Below are 22,424 nucleotides of genomic sequence, written 5' to 3' on the forward strand. Positions count from 1 at the left end.
CGTGTTACTAGACTGCCTTCAATTTAGTGCAGGCTGGAAAATTTTTAGTGAAATATTTGTCCATTGAAAAATGCTGTTTTATCAAAATATTTCAATGGAACATTTTAATTTGACACATTTCAATGGAAAAATTTTGATACAATTTGAATAGAAATAGAGTATTTCATTTCACCTTTATTGTTTTGCTTCATTCCAAATTTAATCATTATTTCATTTTGACTGTCTCATCTTGCTTTGACTTCATGTGAAAAAATGTCATTTCCGTGTAGGGACTGGTTTGTGACATATCTCCCAGTGTGTTCTTTCATTGGACGTATGCACATTGTTTCAAATTGGTTCAGTTTACCTGCATGATGCCACAGTGTGAGTGGTGACTCACTGTTATTGCTGCCTTTGGGTGAGGCTGTGATTCTATGACTTGCCTGTATGGCTAAAGAAAGCAGTGATGGCCGGGTACTGCTGTCTTTCTCTGACCCCCAAAGCTGCTGGGTACTGCTATGAAGCAGGGCATATTTATTGATTTAATCTCACAAAGCCTACCTCGCTGTTCTGAAAGGTAAAAAGAGGGCATGGAGGCAGTTCAGGTCAGTTTCAGCAGCTGTTTGACTCTCAGATAAACAAAAAGTCTTTTTCTGACTCTGTTCCCACTACATCCCATGTTGCAACATCCCTCACACAGCTCCCATTTGAAAGCTCTGTTAATGGAACCAGTAGACCACAGCATGAGGCTGCTCAAAAGCAGCATTCTTCTATGAAGCAGTTTAGGATGGGAAAAAGAGAGAGTAATTTTTAAGAATTGGGCTTGCTCAGTGGAGAAGCTGTTGTGGAAGTTTAGAATTTTTTTTGAATCTCCCTTCCATGAAAAATTCTGAAATCTTGACTTTTTTCCTCATATTCCATTCTGAATTGGAACAAATTTCAAAATGTCAGTGTCATGGATCCACAGGATCTGAGCTTCACCCCAGCTTTTAAACAGTATCTTGGAGGAACCCCTTTAGCGTGGAAGACTCCTCGAGGATCTCACTCTTTCTTCAAGGTAGGTCACACAGCCTCTCTACCTCCTAGACTGAGCTGCTGGGTGCCAGCACTCCTACTTCACATTATGAGCTCTGCCTAGCGAGTCCAATTTAAATAGACTCCTGGTAAAGACTTATACAGTCTTCAGGGACTAATGCATCTTAGCAAGTATTTTCAGTGACACCAAAGCAGCATTTTCAAAACAAAGTAGGATTAATTAATCAGCTAGAACACAACATTGGAAATCCTTAGGTTAGCATAGATAAATAACGGTTAATGCATAGTCCACACTGGTCAAGCCAAAGCAATTCACCAGCCAAGCTATAATGAACTCCATTTTCAGGCTCTGTCTCACTGTGACTTCCTTACTCAGTTCCAGTATAGAGCAAGCTTCCTCCAGAACCAGAAGCCCATACTTATCCTCTGTCTTGGTCCTTTGTTCTCAAGGCAGGGTCTCTGCTCAGCTTCCCTGCTGAGAGCATTGATCCCTGAATCATTGGACCTTGCATTGTCTCTCTGGACCCCTTCTTGATCTGGGTCAATTTCAATCAGTTCCTTCATTCCACCCAGACAGGGAGGCAACACACACATCTACATCTATTAGTCTGTTCTGAGAGCACACTTAATCCCACTAGCCCCACTTGGTAGCAAACTGTATGGTGAAACTGATGTACATGAAGGACTCATACAAATATTACAAAAAATTCCCACTTTGTCACAGTTAGAATGCAGCAGAACATCTCAGCATATGTTTAATTTTACCACATAGTAATCCCATTGAGATCAATATGGCCACTCAAGTGCTTAAAGTTAAGTGTGTGCTTAAGTGCTTTGCTGGATTGAGAACATAGTTAATTTTTTTCCAATATAATGCCTACATTTTTTCTTCCTTGGCTTTAAGCCATTGTTCCATTTTCTAACTTCTTCTGAGACTGATTAATTCCCTTCTTTAATTTATGTTGATATGTCGGTAGTATTTATAGATAGTGAGCACGTCCCCCCGAGTCTTATTTTTGTATATATTTACTGCTTTGATGGAAGTGGGGGAAGTGGGAGGCATCACACATTTTCCAGTTTAACCTTTAAAAGTAAAGCAATCAAGATTTAAGATGTCACAGTTTTATTGCAAATGTCAGAAGAACAGTGGGCTCACTGTTATTCAGAGTAATGGATACCCCTGTGTATACATCTGCCTTGGGACACCAGAAGGTGTGAGGCTGATACTGTTAACTAGCCTGACAGAAACTGGTCATACCCAAAAATAAAAGGCTGCCAGAAAACAGAGCTCAGTAAAACCAATAAGTTTTGCTTTGGAAAATAAAAGTAAAAAAGTATGTAAATGAGGAATAAAAAATAATAATAGAAATGTGGATGATGGCTTAATTTGCAATAGTATTATGACATTTTTACTAAATAATAATTCAGAAGATCCATTTGCATAGTCCTTTATACAGGTGTTTGCTAAGTCAACCAGGCAGGTTTTGCCTGCAAAAAAACATACAACCCTTCTACCCCCTCCCCACAATCCTCTCTCGTGTATGAGTTTGCAGAAGCTGAGGGGGAAAAAAAACTTGTGCTGAACACATCAATGTTTTCCATTTTATTTAACTCTAACAAATACTAATTCAGAAGTGGTGAAAATATTTCCACATATTGCTATAAAAGAGAAAAATCTGTTTCTTTGCGGTTTGATGATCTTGTTTCACTACCACTTTACTGAAGATTCTGTTAAGTCATCTAGACTTCCTTTTACAAATATTAAAATCATTAATCTCACAGAGTAACATTCTCTCAAACTGAAGGCTCACCAGATGATGGTGTAGAGATACTACCTTATATCTGATATCCCTGGAGAAATTTTGTCTGAATCAGCCAAAATTCCACCTGGGGGCCACCAGGATGCACTTGGTGCAGTGACAGATCCACCACCTTTGGAAAGAGTATAGAGTGTTTTATGCCTAGCTAGTAGAGAATTGGATGGGTTCATGGTCTCACCCCCACCATTTCATTCCTTGTCCCCTTGCAGACAACTGAACACTCATGGGGCCCTTAGCAGGAAATAAGCACTACACTTCCCACTGTGATTCTTCCCAGCCCCTGCTCGGGGGCAGCAGGGTAGATATCTTCATGCTCTTCTTCAATCCTTTGTGCACCTACATAGCGGCCAAGCCAGCCACTATCCAGACCAAAATAATCACACTTCCATATGATAAAAAAACCCAAAAAACTTTGTTCCTCCTCCTTGTCCATTTTCAAATTTTACTCTAGCTCAGGAAGAGATTTCTTCCAGTTTTTTTTCATTAGAGATGGACTGACTGTAAATATTCTATAATGTGTCAACATCAAATCCAAGGATCCCATCTTGTTTCCAGTGAAATCAATGACCAAACTTCCATTGACATCAGTGGAAACAGGATTAAACATTAATACTCTTCATGAGTATATGTCTAAATAAAGAATTATTAAATAGAATATTTTGCAATTATAAAGAACTCTCAGAAACCAAGCTAGTGGTCTAACTGTACTGGAAGGTGCTAACTTCAGGGACTTGGGTTCATAACTTCAAATGGTCACTTGTTTCATGAGAGAAAAGTCTGAGCAGCACTCAGTCCCTAGAGAGAAGAAAAGTCTTAGATTGGTCTACAGAAATGTCTTTGGGAGATACGTAGTTAATACTAAGAGGATCTAGAGGGAATTTTGCCCATCCCTCCACAGCCAGAAGCACAAACACAATAACATGAGGATTTGGAGAATAAATATGGAAAGTAATGTGGTTTCACAGACACTCCAAAGGGTTCAGAGAAGCTTTGGGGAACATTTAATAATTTTCTATACAATATGGTGTTTTTCTCTGAATTGAATTTCACAAAGTTAGTTTTAATATATTCCACATTTTACTACAGACATTTATTTCAGAGTTGCTTTAATTACCTAAACAGATTTATTGACAATAGTTATTGCAATGGAATAACTCCTGGACTCCTATTTCTTACTTCAAAGATGTTTTTCTAAGGAAAACAAAAACACTTTTTTAAAATCACTGTCACTTTGTCATATGGAACTATATGTATTTAATGATGATCAAAACAAGTATATGTAAATGAAGTTTGATTTACTGACCCATTTCAGATTCAGTTAAACTTCACTCCATCACCTCATGCCTCCTAACCTACCTTGCTCTCTTCCTCATTTTTAATTATTCCTGTTATCAATCTCTACCCTTCTTCTTCATCGAGCTTCTTCACTTCTGCATTCATATTTAAAGGATCCTCACTTTACCACAGTTCTCTCCCTAACCATTGTCCCACCTCCCTCCAGTTTTTATTGTAATGTAAAAAGAGGTTTTTATTGTAATGTTTCCCATCCTTTCACTTTTCCTCCAACTCCCTCTTCAATCCTTGTCAGTATGACTTCTGTAATCTCTACTCCATTGATACTGCTTTCATAAAAATCATTAATGTCCTCTTTCTTTTCCAAACATAAGGATCTTTTCTCCAGACCTTGTGATCTTTCTGCTGTTCATTATTCATCCACTTCCTTGTTGGGCTTCTGTACCTTTAACGTTTCTGATTCTCTTCTCCTTCAGCAATACCTTCACTTCTTCTTCCTCCTCCTTCTCCTTTGTTAGTGTTTCTTAGTGACTGCTCTTGGTCCTCTTTTTTTCCTCCCAAACATACTACCAGGAGACTCCCCCTACTCCCATGATATTTCTCCACTCTCTGCTGAAAAAACCTGTCAAAACTAATTCATGTGTTCATTTATTCCTTTCTGACCATGTCATGGATGTGATACTACTTCCTTTAGTTCAATGGAAGCTCAGATTCAGCAAAATCTGAGGCCAAGATTTTCAAAATCAGATGCCTAATGTTAGGCTTCCTACATTCACATTTAGGTGTCTAAGTCTACGGAGGTCTCTTTTTAAAAAAAATTAAGGCTAGAACATCTCATCTTCCCCCCTAAACACACTATTCTTTCCCATCTCCAGAATCATGAACAAATCTGCTATCCCACCAGAAAAATCCAGACACTTCCCTCCAACTATGAACTCAGAGCTGAATCCAAACAAAATTCTAATTTTATTTTTGCAAAACTAAAGTCTAATCAGTGAAGTTTTGCAAAACCAAAACCATTTCCAAGAATAAACCAAAAGCACTTTCAAGGGTGCCTGGCAATGTCTGACTCAGTGGTATCTTTCAAGCCGAGTATCGTTTCTGCAGACACAAGGGCACTGAAGCCCATATGTTCGATTTCCTGATATCATCTAAAGTTATCATAGTTTGGGATGAGAAGTGGAAAGGACTGTGAATGTCAACATATGTGAAACTCAGCAAGTTGACCATAAAGAAATCTTACAACTACGGCTGGCAAATATTTTTCCATCAAAATGTTTTTTTTAAAATTAAAAAAAAAAGTCTTTTTGACATGTAACCCTGCCCTAGAGGCATGCCTCAAACCTCCTCTGTGCTGCTTGCTAATTGGAGTGGCTTCTCCTCCATTCTTGCATGGGTTGGGTCCTGAGTTCTTTGCTACCATCACGGGTGCCTCCACCCAAGGGGACTGCTCTCTCTGCTTGGGACACATTCATTCACAACTGTCCCACAACCCACCAGCTCTCTCCCTGGCTCCTATCCAGGCAAATGGAATGCATAAGATAAGTCCAGCGATAAGCATAGCAGTGCTGAAAACATATGACATCTTAAGGGGAATGAAAGGGCTCTTCTCACAGTGTTTTCACACAAATGGAGCAGGATCCTCTCCTGGTTGGGGGTAGGTAGCCAGCACAGGTTGGTTCTCTGTCTCTCTGGGCACTGGTCTCTGCAGGGCTGGAATTGTCTGACACATCAGTTCCAAGTCTCCCTTTATGGGAACTGGGAGCTAAGCAGGGATTCCCTAAGACATATTGCTTCTTCTCTTATCTTCAAATTCAAACAAAGCTTCAAAAGTGAAGCTAAAATTAGTTCCTTTGTCTCTGAATCAGGCTATCCCCTCACTCAGAGACTGAGAAAGCCCTAGTTTCCCATTGACCCTGCAAACTGTTTTATATAAATTACCCCATCCAAAACCTCCCTGTTGGCTTTTGCAGGAGCTTCCAGTCTATTCTGTCCCCACACCACAGTCTAAGCAGACTGAGAAATGGTATCTGGAGGGTCTGAAACCATTGTTGCAGTAGTCAATAGGATAGGTCCAATAGAATATCAGTTCAGTGTTCCAGGAATGACAAACACCAAATGGGGTTATACAAAAAACAAACATTTTAGTTTAAAATTTTCTAGTTTTTCAACAACACACAGCCCAAAGTGTTTGGTTTTCAATCCCCACCCACCCACCACACACACACCCTTTTCCCCTTTCCCTTCTTTAATGCTCATTTTTCAGAATAGAGAGAAGCAAATAGTAGTGTTCCCCAGGGGTCTGTAAAAGGACTAGTTCTATTCAACATATTCATAAATTATCTGGAAAAAAAGGTAAACAGTGATGTGGCAAATTTTGCAGATAATACTAAACTACTCAAGATATAGTTATGTCCCAGGCAGACTGTAAAGAGCTACAAAAGGATCTCTCAAAACTAGGTGACTTGGGCAAGAAAATGGCAGATGAAATTCAGCGTTGACAAATGAAAAGTAATGCACATAGGAAAACATAATCCCAACTACACATATAAAACGATGGGTTCTAAATTAGCTGTTACCTCTCAAGAAAGAGATCTTGGAGTCATTGTGCATAGTTCTCTGAAAACATCCACTCAATGTGCAGTGTCAGTCAAAAAGCTAACAGAATGTTGGACACAATTAAGAAAGGGATAGATAATAAGACAGAAAATATCATATTGTCTCTGTATAAATCCATGGTATGTCCACATCTTGAATACTGCATGCAGATGTGGTCGCACCATCTCAAAAAAAAATATTGGAATTGGAAAAAGTTCAAAAAAGGGCAACAAAAATAATTAGTGGTATGGAATGGCTTCCATATGAGGAGAGATTAATAAGACTGGGACTTTTCAGCTTGGAAAAGAGACAACTAAGGGGGATATGATTGAGGTCTATAAAATCATGACTGGTGGGAGAAAGAGTAAACAATACTTCCTTATTTACTTTCTCATAACACAAGAACTAAGGGTCACTGCTTCACACAACACACAGTTAACCTGTGGAACGCTTTGCCAGAATATGTTGTGAAAGCCAAGACTACAACAGGGTTCAAAAAAGAACTAGATAAATTCATGGAGGATAGGTCCATCAATGGCTATTAGCCAGGATGGGCAGAGATGGCATCCCTAGCCTCTGTTTGCCAGAAGCTGAGAATAAGTGACAGGGAATGGATCACTTGATGATTACCTGTTCTGTTCATTCCCTCTGGGGCACCTGGCATTAGCCACTGTTTGAAGACAGGATACTGGGCTTGATGGACCTTTGATCTGACCCAGTATGGCCGTTCTTATGAAAATTACAGCACCAGTATAGCACTTCTACTATGAAGGGAAGGAAAGGAAAGGAAAATTGGGTGAGTAAATAAGTAACAGAATCTAGAGCAACAGCCCACATTATTTCAAAGGAAGTTTTGGGCATTACTTCAGTGAAACAGGACTGGAATTAAACAATAGCTCCAAAGAGCAAGAGAAATAGGATGATGCAAAAAGTATTTGTTAAGCAACTATGCAAGCTACACAATTTTGCATGAGGCACAAGAGGATCAGGAAGCTATATACCCTGCCCTGGCAAAAATTATTCCCCTCTTTGTTTCAAAAGAAGAATGCATTCTTAACGAGTGTGCATTACTGCGAAATCTATCAAAAATAAAGGAAGAAAAGTTTCATTAAAAAAGTATCAGAATATATGCTAGACCTCAAATACACTATACTGTACAAAACTTTCTGAAATTACTAGGAATGCATATAATGTCTAAAGAAAATATAAATACACCTCTACCCCGATATAACGCTGTCCTCGAGAGCCAAAAAAAAAACGTACCGCGTTATATCGAACTTCCTTTGATCCGCCAGAGCGCGCAGCCCCGCCCCCCCGGAGTGCTGCTTTACCGCGTTATATCCGATTTCGTGTTATATCGGGTGGCGTTATATCAGGGTAGAGGTGTATCTATATCTATATCATGGAAATGGTTACTATAGGGAAGTACAAAATTCATGTAACACGTAGCTCTTCTGTTCTGCGGTTCAGTGCCATGCCCCCAGTGAATTAAAGGGACCTCATCACCAATCAAGCAATAAGAAGAACAAACTGTCCCCCTCACATCCCCTTCACATCAGTTTAATATTACCATGAAATACCTAGATACTGGACAGTGGCAATTTGCACTGTAACTTCAGATAGTAGTGTGAGTGGCTACAAGAAACGTAATTGTCCAATTAAAGTTAAGCAGCACTGCAGTTTTTATTTTCATGTATTTATTATATTTTTCAGACCTTTTTCATGCAAAATATCTGATTATATTCTAACTTCTACTGAAAGATGATCAGTGATTGCTTCCTGATTAAACATGGAGAGGTGTGAATCGGAGTGTGGTCAGCTTCCTGCAGTGCGACAGAGGATTGTGATTCCAGAGACAAAATATTTTTATCATCACTCTTCACATTTACAGTGATTTAAAACATTGCCCATAACTAGACCAGATGTTACCCTAAGCAGCGGTAAAATCAACGTGATACAGTTAATCTTGATTATCAGTCTGAAACTCAAGATTTGTGATTCTGGAAATTACAAACACTGCAGAAAATAAACACAACAGTCTTGCTACAAGAGCTTTCTATTATTGTAACCTTACTGTCTTTTAAACCTCTTTGATGAATCCTGGTGACAAGATGAAAAGCATCTTTCACTCATGTCACAAGTGAACATTAAGCATATTTTAAAAGCAATTTCAAGCTATTTTATAAGATATTACAAGTGAACTGTCTGCTGTTTTAATCCATCAAGCATGGTACCATATATTAAAGTTTGGAATATAACCACTAAAAGGAATCATCCATCGGTTTTGATAATCATTCTAGGTCAAATGTATGTGATGCAAGTTGCAGTGCATTGTAAGTGTTAAGGCTGTCATACCACTTTCAAGGCAGGATTATATGGATTTCTCTTGCCTGCCTGTGACCAAAGTTACATTTTAAAAATTATCTTTTTTTTAAGCCTTCATAGTATTAACAATCATCTTTCATGTTTTTTTAATTAATGTTACTCATTTGATAAAGTTATAGGACTCTAGCTTACAGGAATATTGCTAAGAGCTCAAGTCAGGCAGACGTGTTATAGCTGCTGTAACAGAATGTAAACAGCTATCTAAATACAGTTCTATTGGATGTGAAACTCTGACTCTGGAAAAAGCCAAAACACAAGGCAGAAGCTAAATAATTGCATTCTCTCGTGGGCAATGGTCTTCATTTTATTTGCCAACATGATGGTCATTGCTGTTGGCAGCTACTGAAGAGATGTACATTGTGTCAACTTACAGCAGCATCCAAGAAAATAGTAAACAGACATCTCAGGACACATGGAAGATAAAAACAGAATATGTGGAGCACCAAGGACCAGTAGCCGGACATCAAGAATAGATAGGAAAAGCACGTATTGATTGGGTAAATTCATAATAATTAACCATCAATAAAGAAAATGGTGTTCAGTAAATAGAGAATAATAATTCTAAATGAAAAATGGTGACGTAAGCAGGAATGCATGGAATTAAAATGAATAATACTGATTATTTTGTAGTTGTGCAGGAATATTCCTACAAGGCAAATCAGCTGAGACAGCTTGGGAGATTTTACCTTCCACATGAGTTCTGAGATGGAGACACAAGACTATCTCACACAATCTATTTCCTTGTTGAAAACTGTATGCTTATGGACCTCGCTTACTTCTCTTTGCTTTTTGTTGCTTTGTATTCTCATTTCTTTCCTCTCTCCCTTACTACCTTTACTATGCGGATGTTCTTCTCTCTGGCAGCAACAGACATCTTCTGGAACATATCCTTCCTCCTCGGAGAGTAGAAACCTTCAGAGGAAGTTCATCTAAAGCTGTAAGAACCTTTGGCATCAAAATCTGAAGCCAAGTAAAAACCCAGCTAGAGATCAGAATTTCCCCAACAGTGAGGTGCATTCTGGGACATCTTTCAGGTAAACTGCACAATCTTCTAATAATAATACTGAGAGATATGGGAACTAGGGAACTAGGTGTATCTTGCCTACCCACCTACTGAAAATGTCAGCATGGGACGAACACCAGATAGCCTCTTAAAGGCTGAGGTGGGCAAGAGACCACCACATCACCCATAGAAGACAGTTAAAAGCCTGTTCAGGGGTAGAAGGAATACAGTAGTGAATGAGTTAGTGAATCAGACTTTATTTTAGGAGTTGTTTGGCATTTGGGGCAAACAAAAGAAAAACAAACAAGTATTCGGGGTGGAAATCCTTTAGGCCTGGTTTCCCTGCTATGTCAGTATGTGGTCTCCAGTTTACACAAACACACACACTACCTTTTTGCAGAAGAAATGCCAGTCTCAACTACCTAACTGTATGTTAAGCCCCAAAGCTCTAATTTCAATTTGTGTAGACTGTGGCACATATCAATATCTTGGGCATACTAAACTCAGATTGCTCATATTTACCATAAATTCTTAGATAAGGGTAACAAAAATGTAAATGCTTACCATTCACATGCAAAGCCTCAGCTATGCCCCTTTTCCACTTCTGATACAGATTTGCTTTTATGCTCATATTTCTGAGCAATTTACAAGCCACATTGAAAGCTGCTCATTTTTTCTTCACTAGAATTATGCTCTCCCGAGTCTCAATTACAATGTCTTTAGAATGCTTCAGCCTTCATCCATGCTCATGGAATTTAATACTACCTCCCACTATATCATGTTCATAAATTGTCTTTTTTTCCCCAGTTCCCCAAATTAGTGATTTAGAAATCAAATACCCTCATGCTACTGTGTTCTCTGAACCTCTCCTTTACACTAAACAGAGGAAAAAACACTGATTGGATTTTGAATCTATGGTATTAAATTAACTCTGCTTCCACTGAGATTATTAGAAATCCGCATATAGCATTCATATGAATTTTGGAGAGAGGTGGGTTATTTGCAGATTACTCACTTCCCTGGTACATATCCAGTTTGCTGATTCTCTCAAAAAAATAATAAAATAAAAATGAAATCATATTCACTGGCTGAGTTATTTCATTAACTGCCAACAAACTTCTAGAAGTATATGGAAGGTTTTCAAAGCAGAAAAATAAATGCATAAAAATGTAATGACTGACATTAATAACATGTTAAAGCAGTATCTTAAAACGTTTGAATTATGGACTGGAGATTTGTGCTGGCAAATAAAGTAACACTGAATTGACTCAGATTCTCAACTGCTCATCCGTTAAGCTTGTGTTAAACTGAGCTAAAAGTCAGGCTGCTATAAACTAATCTGATTTATTAGCATATCTCTCACAAATCAAGATGGCACATAGTGACAATGATGACAAAGACTTGCATGTTGATAACTGTTATTCAAAGATATGATTTGTTTGTGTGCAGAACAGAAGCAGTCATAGAATCAGAAAAAAAGGAAGACTATAGATAGGACTGAGAACTACCCATAAAGGAAATTGGTTTTGGAAGATAGCTTCACCTGACAAGAATAGATGACACCTGCTTAGTTCTCAGTGGAAAGTGATTATCTCCCTACAAGCCTCTATGTTCTGAGGGAAATATTCCTTCCTATCCAACTATATGTATGTCTGTTTCTAAGATTCTCCACAGATAAGCATTTAATTCCATTTAAAGACAGAATAATGGTGACCAATTAAGTGTCAATTTTTCTTTAATCCTAATAACATGGATTTTACCAATGACTCTAGAGACAGAGTCCCACAATTTTTAATCATTTGACAAGCCCTTTAGTATATTTAATGTAAAAAACAGCAGTCCAAGGCTGTCTATATGTTCTTCTTCAGGAAACGAAAGAAAAAAAACTATTAGCCTGTGGAGATGAATCATAACTAATGGGAACCAGATATGTGTGTGTACACCTTTAAAATACTTGGAATTCATTTAAGTGTAACATTCATTGTGAGTTGCATGGGTTAATAATATTTCGTTTGGGAATCATTACAAAATCCCTGTAATTATTTTTATCTTTAAGTTACTGATATATACTCTAAACATTTTTACACAGTTTTTGATCTTGAGCACACACATACACACACTAATTGTGGTGTGATCATTTAACATACAGGAGAATATGAGATTTTATGGGATATTTGCAACAACAGTAGGTAAAAAACAGAGCACACAGAAATTTGGCTTTTTAAGTGGACACATCCTTTTTAAAACTTGGAATAAAGAGGGAAAATAGATTTACAGATGATGGCTAATTCTCTTTAAATTGTTCACATATGACCCACCTTTGTCAAATGCTGAGCACATCCTGTGTATAAGTGCTATCAGCTTCCACTTGGCTTTAAATAGCAGGCACTGCACTTATCAACCTGGCCACATTACTTTGAGTGCCAGGGGGAGAGACCAGGGCCCTTGTCCCTGGAAAGGGATAGGAAGCCAGGTATCTTCTGTTTTCCCCCTAGACCTGAAGAGAAGGCCACCAGTGCTGGGTGGGAGAAGGAGGCAGCTGTTGTTCTGTTTCTGGTCTCAGCCAGCTAAGAAATGAGGGGGAAACAGGCCTACTCCAGGCATGCAGGGGAGCCCAGAGAAGCTGCTCATCTTTATTCCCTCAAGGAATCAGTGTAAGAGGAACCATCAGGGGCTGTTGCAGCTGCTTCTCCAATCGCTTTGGAGAAGAGTTCAGGTAGAGTGAGCGGAGCATCCTTACAGACCAGACAGCAAAGCAGCAGCAGCTGCATTCCCATGAGTAGCTAAAGCAGCAGTTAAACTCAGCTACATTTTTAGTTTTCTTCTCAGATGGAATTGCTGTTAACTTACTATTATTTTAAATTAAAGCTTAGCTACTGCGGAAATTGATGGTGTTGGTCACTCTTGCCCAGGACAGTTTCCTTCTGGCTAACAGTGAGTGGGCTTGGGGGATTCTGAAAGGCTAATTATACAATTATGGATCAAGCATTTTTCCCCAAAGAAACGACAAGCTTTGGACACCAAATATCCTCACAAGGGATGAGTCACCCACTCTACAGGGAGCCAGTCAACAGTATATGACATTGTTCTTCCATTGACTCTCTGCTTCCTGACAGTTTCCTCTGACTCCAATTCTCAGCTCAGATTTCCTCTCACTCCAGTTCTCACCCAGCCACATAATTATATTGACTGTTCCAGGGGATGCAGCCTAGATTATCTGTATTTAACCACAGTAACTGGTTAAATTATCCCCAGGTACTCTACATATTCCCTAGTGGTGTCTAAAGCCCCAGTCCTGGAATGAATTCCATGTGGGCCTGAGGCAGTATTGGAACTGTTCCAGCATCCTCTGGAGCTGAACAGCTGTAGTTCAAGGAGTCTTTTTAGCAGAGATATACTCTGTAGTGCGGTCAGTTACAATATTTACATATTCTACAATGTAATGTAAATTACATGGTAAAATAAAACAACCAGCATAAGAGGTCATCTATCAACAGCAAGTCACTGTTTAACTGCAATTTCTATTAATAATTTGAATGGGAAATCTGGAAAATATTCAGATTTTCTTATTTATGCATTCTAAAAGGATTTAAAATAATTCTGATATGGAAACCTCACTACAAAGAAACACACACCAAAACAGAATTCAATTATCAGCTTAAGACCTAGTTTTAAATCTTTTTATCATGCATTTTTATTCCTACTCTGCCCTATAAAGCTTTGAAATAGACCCATCAAAATGGCACATGAATAAATGTAGGTATTCTAGGCTCACAAAGAGGTAGTAGAAACCTTCAGATGCAATCCACATTTGGAAAAAAAAAACAGTCTGTTCTTGCAACTTCCATATCCCAGAAGTACTAAGAACAAGTCACATATTTGCATATCATTTTGGTTATTTATTCATCTACTTTTCCAATTTAAAAGACCATTTTTCCTTGGAAGAACACAGATATCCCTGTTTCTTAGTGTTACTTTCCATTATGGAGGATACAATGCTTAGGTCTTTTCAGCATTGTCTTATAAATCTTAGTTTAACTTGTGTGACAAGGGTGTAGATTGTTTCTAAGCCAAATGCCAGAAATACCTTCATTTATTGCAGAATGGAGGTCAGAGCTGTCCCTTTTCATTGAAGCAGAGAAAGTTGTAGCTATTCACGAGTGAGGCAAACTTTCTGGAAAAGAAAAAGAACTGGGAAACATATTGTAATAACCTGTTTTCTGGACAACGTTAACATAAGTAATTAAGAAACTATAAGAACACTGCACCCCCAGAATTTTCACCCACTTTAAGGAAACAAATGCAAATAGAATCTTTAAGGCAATGAATTTTTAGGATTTTCCCCCCAGTATCTGGCCAATACCAGAACCCAAACTGCTGAAATATCACAGTAAAGGCACATGATATTTCCTGCCATCACTGGAAATGTTCAAATAAGAAAAACAATGTATTCATAAATAATTTATTTAACAAAAATGCCAAAATTCATTGAACAAATTATTCACAATGAGGAATTCACCAACTCAGAAGGTGAGTTCTGATAGGCTTTGAATAAACATCCACATTTTGGATGGTTATCCAAGCAAAGCCTGAATGTTGCAATTTCAGGTTAGCTAAATGAGACTTTAAACAAACGGAAGTTTTCATCAAAGATGGTACTGAGCTGCAAAGTCTGGATACAGATTTCAAACCTCACAAAGAAGTGGTGGGATCAGATTTCAGTTTTTGAGTTTGGTCTGTATCCATATAACCTTTGCTCGGAGTGCCTGGGTCTTTCTCCCTGTTATGTGGCTGGTCCACATAAAGAATAAAATTCCACTATGGCTGCTAACTAAGGGAATTCCTCCTTTAGTGTGAGTGGCGAAACTGTAAACAATCTAGGAAGGGGTTAGTTACATCCTGGCTTATTGTTCATACAGGGCTATATTTTCAAAAGTTGCCTCCATTTGTATACTGTTATTTTTGCACAGACTCTCTTCAGTCATCAACACCTGCACACATAGGTGATGGGTTTCTGTGTACAAATTCTATCAACTGCATGCAAAAGCGTTATTTCTCAAAAAATGCACATGAAGGACTTGCACACACAAAACTGTGCATGCTAGGGTTGGGCATTTCGCCGGTCCAAAAATAATTCATCAATTGATCAGTTAATTATTGGTCATATTTTAAAGCATTATTTTAGTGGAATAGTAAAAATAAAAAGATTTTGTGGTCTCCAAATGTTTAGCTTCAGATACTTATACCTAATGACAAAAAATAGGTTACTTAACAGTTATTTTAACTCAGAAAAAATATGAAACAATGACATGAAGTTCTAAAAAATGAAAGCATAATAATACCTTTTTTTACCATTGCTGGTTTAGCATTTAAATGTGAATGTTATTCAAGACTGAAGTTTCCAAAGAAAATAAGACAAATTGAAAAAACAAAACAAAACAGAACAAAAAAACCCACATAGCAACGGTAAAAGAAAAAAGTCATTTTTAAATACATTTATGTGAGACAGGCAGCAGGCCCACTCTTCAAGCATCTTGCTTTTTATTATCTTCTGTTTCTTTATTAGCTTCATTTGTTTCATTTATACCATTTCCATCATCAAATTCATCAGTATCTTCCTCATTATCATCCAATGAATACTGAGTCAACTCTTCATCTGCCATTTTCTTCTCAAAACTTAAATTGTGACATATTTCATCAGCTTCCCATTGGTCATTAATCTATTTCTGGTTTTTGAATGGATGATTCCCTAGGTAGAGTACGGGGGTGGGGGGAAGTGTGCATATTTTTGAAGGGGTTATTTGTTGAGAAGGGAGAAATGGGTATTTATTTATATGGGCATTCAATGTATTTGTTTTGTTGAGGATGGGAAAAGAGTTGGTGGGGTTTAGTAACTCTGATATTTTTATCTGACAGAGAGAGAGGCTTAATGGATATGCATATTTTCTCCTTGTGTTGAGGGAGGGGTTTAATGACTGTGAACCCTTTTCTTCCTCCCCTGAGAGTTAATTTCTGTATGTTTGTCTAATCAATTTAGCTTGTATGCGCTTTGAGACAGAAACCTTATCTTTCAACTTGTCTAATGTGCTTTTTGAGCTCCCATATAGATTGTTGCCCTAGTATATACATACATACAATGCATACAAAGGGGAAATACACAAAAATGGGAAAGCTAGTTAAACAGAAATTAAAAGGAACAGTCACAAGAGTGAAATGCCTGCAAGCTTCATGGAAACTTTTTAGAAACACCATACAACCAGTTCTTCTATGAGGTCCTCACTGCTCACCAATACTAAATCTAAAATGGCATCACCTCTTGTTGGCTTGGTGACTATTTGATGAAGAAGTCTCTCAGCTATTACATGCAGAAAAATTTAAGCCCTACCATTATTAGAAGCACTTGTCCTCCAGTGTATATCTGGGAAATTAAAGTCTCCCATAATCACACAATTCCCAATATTAAGCATTTCATTAGAAACATTAAAGAGGCATCTGTCCATATCCAAGTTGGGTCCTGGGGTTCTGTAGCGTAGCCCAAGCATTTTAAGTATTACATCACTTCTACTTTCTTTACAGTCTATATCATCATTAATATACAATGCTACTCCACCACGTTTACTTCTCTTTCCTGAAGAGCACATACCTTTCAATACCTGTACTCCAGTCATGATTATTATTCCACCATGTTTCTGTTATTCCTATAATCAGGGGTGAAAATAATTTACAGGACTTACCAGTACTGCCGAGTCCTGAGGGGAGGCATGGCCTCATCCGGAAGAGGTGTGCTGTCTCAAGATTTAAAGGCCCTGGGGCACCAGCTGTGGCTGGGAGACCCAGGGCCTTTAAATCAACCAGGGGCTCTCAGCTGAAGAGGTGGCTGGGAGCCCCCTGGGGGGGGGGAACCCTGAGTTTTGCCGCACTGGGGCGGGGATTTAAAGGGCCTGGAGCTCCTGCCACTGAGGGGAGCTCTAAGCCCTTTAAATCCCGGCCCTGGCCCCCGGAGCCACGGCTGTGATTCAAAGGGCTCTGGGCTGCCTGCAGCAGTGGAGAACTCTGAGCCCTTTAAATCTCAGCTGCGGCCAGGATTCAAAGAGCTCTGGGCTGCCCGCAGCCGCAGGGAGCTCTGAGCCCTTTAAATCTCGGCCCCTGCCCAGCCGCCGGAGCCGCAGCGGGGATTCAAAAGGCTCTGGGCTGCCTGCAGCTTCATGGGGCTTTGATCCCTTTAAATTTCAGCCCCGGCCGCCGGAGCTGCGGCTGGGATTCAAAGGGCTCTGGGCTGCTCGCAGTAGTGGGGAGCTCTGAGCCCTTTAAATCCCAGCTGCAGCCGGGATTCAAAGGGTTCTGGGCTGCCCGCTGCAGCGAGGAACTCTGAGCCCTTTAAATCCCAGCTGTGGAAGCCGGTGCAGTCCGGAACAGCCTAGTGGACCAGACCGGCTTACTTTCACCTCTGCCTATAATATCTGATTTCACTTCCTGCACCAGTAGTTCTCCTGCCTACATTTTGTTACCCAGGCTCCTCCCACTGGTGTACAAACATCTTAGTTGTTCGTGCTTGGTTTCACCTAGATTCCTCAACCAAGGAGATACAGTCATTCTACTGCCAGTATCTCCTATGTAAATATTAGCATTACTAGTATTGGCATATCTTTCTTCTTAATGTTAATTCCACTATTATTCCTTTCTCTTGCTTTTCCTCCCGGCCAATATTAAAATTGGGTGTGGAAATTATATAAGCATCTCCAACCATCTTCAAGGAGGTTTAAAAAAACATAAGGAAGTATTTCTTCATACAACACAGAATCAACCTGTGGAACTCATTTCCCAGTGATGTTGTGAAAGCCAAAAGTATAACTGGGTTAAAAAAAGAATTAGATAAGTTCATAACAGATCAGTCCAGTGATGGCTATTAGCCAAGATGCTCAGGGACACATCTGTCTGTGTCACCCAAAACCTCTGCCTGCCAGAAGCTGGGACTGGACAATGGGATGGTTCACTTGATAAATTGTCCTGCTGTGTTCAATCCCTCTGAAGCATCTGACACTCACCACTGTCAGAAAACAAGATACCGTGCTCAATAAAACATTGGTCTGATTCAGGATAACCATTCTTATGTTCTTACAATGTTTGGATAGAATTTTCTAGAACAATCAAGATGCTCAACTTTCATTTAGCTCTTCTTTTTCCCCAGCAGCTAGTATTAGCGAATGGTAAAGTAAGTGATCAAGACATTTAAATGATACTATCTGTTAGCAAGCCTATGATGCAATAAAAAAGATAGGCCACTGTCTGTGTCATCAGGATATTCTTACTGGAATATTTGACAGTATTTGACAATGATCAAATAATAGATGGTCAATTGGTACCAATACATAACATGACTTGACCTCTTCTTATACTTAGATATAAATGATCACTTTAGGTTCAGGCTTGAAGTTTCCTGATTATTATTATTATTTTTTAGGTTTTAAAAGGATGTTAAGGAAAATATGCCTGTGGTCGGGTATATTACCCACCAAGAGCCTGGAACAACCAGGAATGAGGCAAGGACCTTATATTGGTGAATAAGGGCTAATGTCGGGGAACAAAATCAGAAAAGGAGCAAAATAGACAAGGACAGAATGACTGTTTGTTGAGACTGACTAGGGATAGCACCGCAGCTACTTGGAGAAAGCAGGTTGCCTGGAGAGAGGAGCCTCAGGGTTATTTTTACTTTAATCCTGAAGCCAGATCTATACTACAAATTACACTGGTATAACTGCGTTGCTCAGGTGTGTGAAAAATCCACACTCCTGAGCAATATATATACCAATCTAACTCCCAGTGTAGACAGTTCTATGTCACCACAAGAGCTTCTCTCGTCAAAATAGCTACCACCTCTCAGTTGCAGAGGTGGATTAATTATGCTGATGAGATAAGCTTGCGTAGACCTGCCCTGTTTTCACTGACCCTGATGAAAGGGGAAATGTAACTTATTGTGCATTAACCTTGACTCAAAGGAATTTTATTCACATAGTTTTGTTACAACTTCATGTTTATTATTTGTAGAAAATAAATACTGCACTAGGAAAGGGAATTTTTTTTTAAAAGATACAATTCTTCACGTATATAATTACAGATTACCTTCTTTGTTCAACATCCATTTTTCACTCCATCACACTGCTTGCAAACTGTCCATAGCAATGCCATTTAACAGAAGTTTGTATTTGCATGAAAACGTCAAAATAAAATCCAAAGAAGAGAAAATTTATGTTGCTCTGGAGCTGTGCAAACAAAATACACTGTTTCCAAACTAAAATATAGAATTTTGAAAATGTTAAGTGCACAGAAAAAGATAACAGTTCTAATAAGATCAGATCTAACGGGTACTATTATATCCTTCCATCTTCACTGGTTGTTTAGTTAAAAGTCTAGTAAAAAAAATAAGGAAAACAAAAACTTTACAGAAGGCCAAGCAAGGGCAAATCAGCTCTATACACACCTCATTAAGCACTCAGATGTAAGTGTTATATCAGCCTAATAACACTATATTGTACAAGTATATGAAAAAACCCACAAATCAAAGAGTCTACATTAGCTTCCCTTTCAAACTCTACCAACTCCATTTTAATCTTCCTTAGCAATCAACTGGCAGAGTTGTTATCTGTCTTATTATTAGGGATGGGCAAACGTGTCTTGCCTAATGCTGAACCCACTCAAACATCATGGGTTCAAAACGCGCACTTACAGCCGAGTGTTTTAGATAATAATGAGGACTGAGTTCAGCTGACACAATACCATTCCCTTGTTCACACTCAAGGAGTACTTTCTCATGAAATAAATTGGCTTTTGACAGTAACTCCAGACACATAAATGTGCTGTGCTATAGAAAAAGAAAAGCAAGACTCTTTAAGTTATCAATTTGGTATTACTCAACATGTGATGGATACAGTTGTGGTCTGGAATAAAATTTGAGAGTGAGTGATCTCTAAATAAGTTGAATTTTGTTGAAGAAAAGGAGGCTGATCAGCAATGTCACTACCCGATAAATACTAGGTAATGGAACATGCACATCTACAGTCTGACTCACATACATGGTAATGAGACTGCAACACAAGCTGAATTGAAGAGGAATCACAGCGATTTGATCCGGCTGGATGTAAAGGTGTCTGCACATAGAACAAAGAGAAAAATCTCAGCTAACAGAGTACCATTGGCATATAGATGGTGAAAAGCCTTTAATTAGAGTCTAAATACTGATGTAATTTATGTCCTCAGCCCAATCACTACACAGCGCTATAGCCAGCTATAATTTAAAATTAAAAACCAACAACAAATACATCTACCATGACACACAGTATCTGAGGTGACAAGATCTGGGATGCAGCAAGAATAGAATCTGCAGCTTTTTATTCAGTCAGGTCATACTATTATATCTTGCTTTCTCCATGTCCCCAGCAGATGGAGGAGAAGGCTACTATCTACACTGAGGCATTGGCATGTGAAGGCTCTCCTGACTCCCCAGTGTAGTAGTGCCAGGGTTGTTGAGTGTCTCTATGCTGACACATTGGAATATCAAGGGCTCCCTATGGTTCAATTGCCTCAGGGTGCTGGAGAGCCAAGAAGGCAGCACCAAAGGAGTGAGTTTCTCAATTCTGAGATGTTAGCACATCAAGGGCTCCACACAGCACTGCTGCCTTGGTACGCCAGGGAGCAGTGTCAGGGGAGCTCTAAGTGCCAAAACACTGGCACACAACTGGGCACCCCCATGGCCCCCAAGACTTTTTGCACAACACTAGTCCTCCCAATTCCCACATTTCCAAATTACTCCTTTGATTCCCACAATGATGCCTACTTACCCCTTTCCACAGTCAGTGTATATGGAGTGACCAGCTGTGTAGAGGTGGCATCAGGGGGAGTAGGAATATAAGTGGATATGTGGGGGTGAGTGGAGTCATAAGGCTGTGGGGATGTGCACAAATGCATGGGCATATAAGGAGGGAACAGACAAAAGCAAGGCTGTGTAAGGAGGAGAGGATGGGAAAGAAGTGAGGCTTAAAATGTGAGGAGCCTGGATGCAAAGAGGAAAGGAGGTCTACTCTGATGTAACACCAATGGGGGCATTAGAGGGCAGCGCTCTACTGGGGAACATGAGTGAGGGGGAAACTCCAGGAAAGGTAAAGGAGGGAAATATAAATTTGGAATCCATGAGAGTCATAGATTAATAAATTTCACAGCCAGAAGACCATTATGATCATCTAATCTGACATCCTGTACAACAAAGGCCAAACAAAAAATGCATCCAAAAAATTCTACATAAAGCCTTCTGTTTGAGCTTAACACTTCTTCAATTGATGGAGCATTCATTACATCCCTTCGTATGTTGTTCTAATGATTAACCTCATCGTTAAAAATGTGCACCTTATTTCTACTCTGAATTTATCCAGCATGAACCCCCAACCTTTGGATCTCATTATGCATTTTTTGGCTAAATTAACACGCTGTTGACTATCAGAAATTTCTTCCCTGTGTAGGTACATGTAGACAATGACCAAGTCACCTCAACTTTCTCTTGAATAAACTAAATAGACTGAGCTTTTTAAGTCTCTCACTAAGTCATGTTTTCAAATCATTTTCTGAATCCTTTCCAGTTTTTCAATGTCCTTTTCAAAGTGTGGAAACCAGAACTATATATAGTATTCCAGTCACTGTCTGACTAATGTTGTATACACAGATAATATCACCTCCCTATTCCCTGATATTCTCCTATTTGTCCTGTAGGCTACAGCATCATACTAGGAGCTCATGTTCAATTGATTATTTATTGTGACTCCTGATTTTTTTTTCAGTGGCACTGCATTCCAGGGTTTAGTCACCTATCTTTCTTTACTACATTCTTTATTCTGAGATACATGACTTTATATGTAGGTGTATTAAACTCACGTTAGTCAAATAAGACCATTTTACCATGCAATCTGGATTGGTCTATATGACTGACCTCTCCCCATCATAATTTACCACTGCACCAACTTTTGGTGTCCTCTTCCACTTTTGGCAGTAATGATTTGATGTTTTTCACATCATCGATAAAGATTTTGAACAGCATTGTGCCAAGAAATATACAGTATACATTCTCAGAATCCACTAGGAACACTCCCATTAGCTGATGATTCCCCATTTAAAATACACCATTTTGCAATATATCATTTAACTAGTTATTGCATTTACTATCACATATACTGATCTTGTATAGCTTTAATTTTCATCAGAATGGGCCTTACAGAGGGCTAAAGTATACTATATTATGTTGCTACAGGTAATTGTATCAACCAAAC

This window comes from Gopherus evgoodei, chromosome 6, assembly GCF_007399415.2.
Source record: "Gopherus evgoodei ecotype Sinaloan lineage chromosome 6, rGopEvg1_v1.p, whole genome shotgun sequence".
In the NCBI taxonomy this organism is placed as follows: Eukaryota; Metazoa; Chordata; order Testudines; family Testudinidae; genus Gopherus; species Gopherus evgoodei.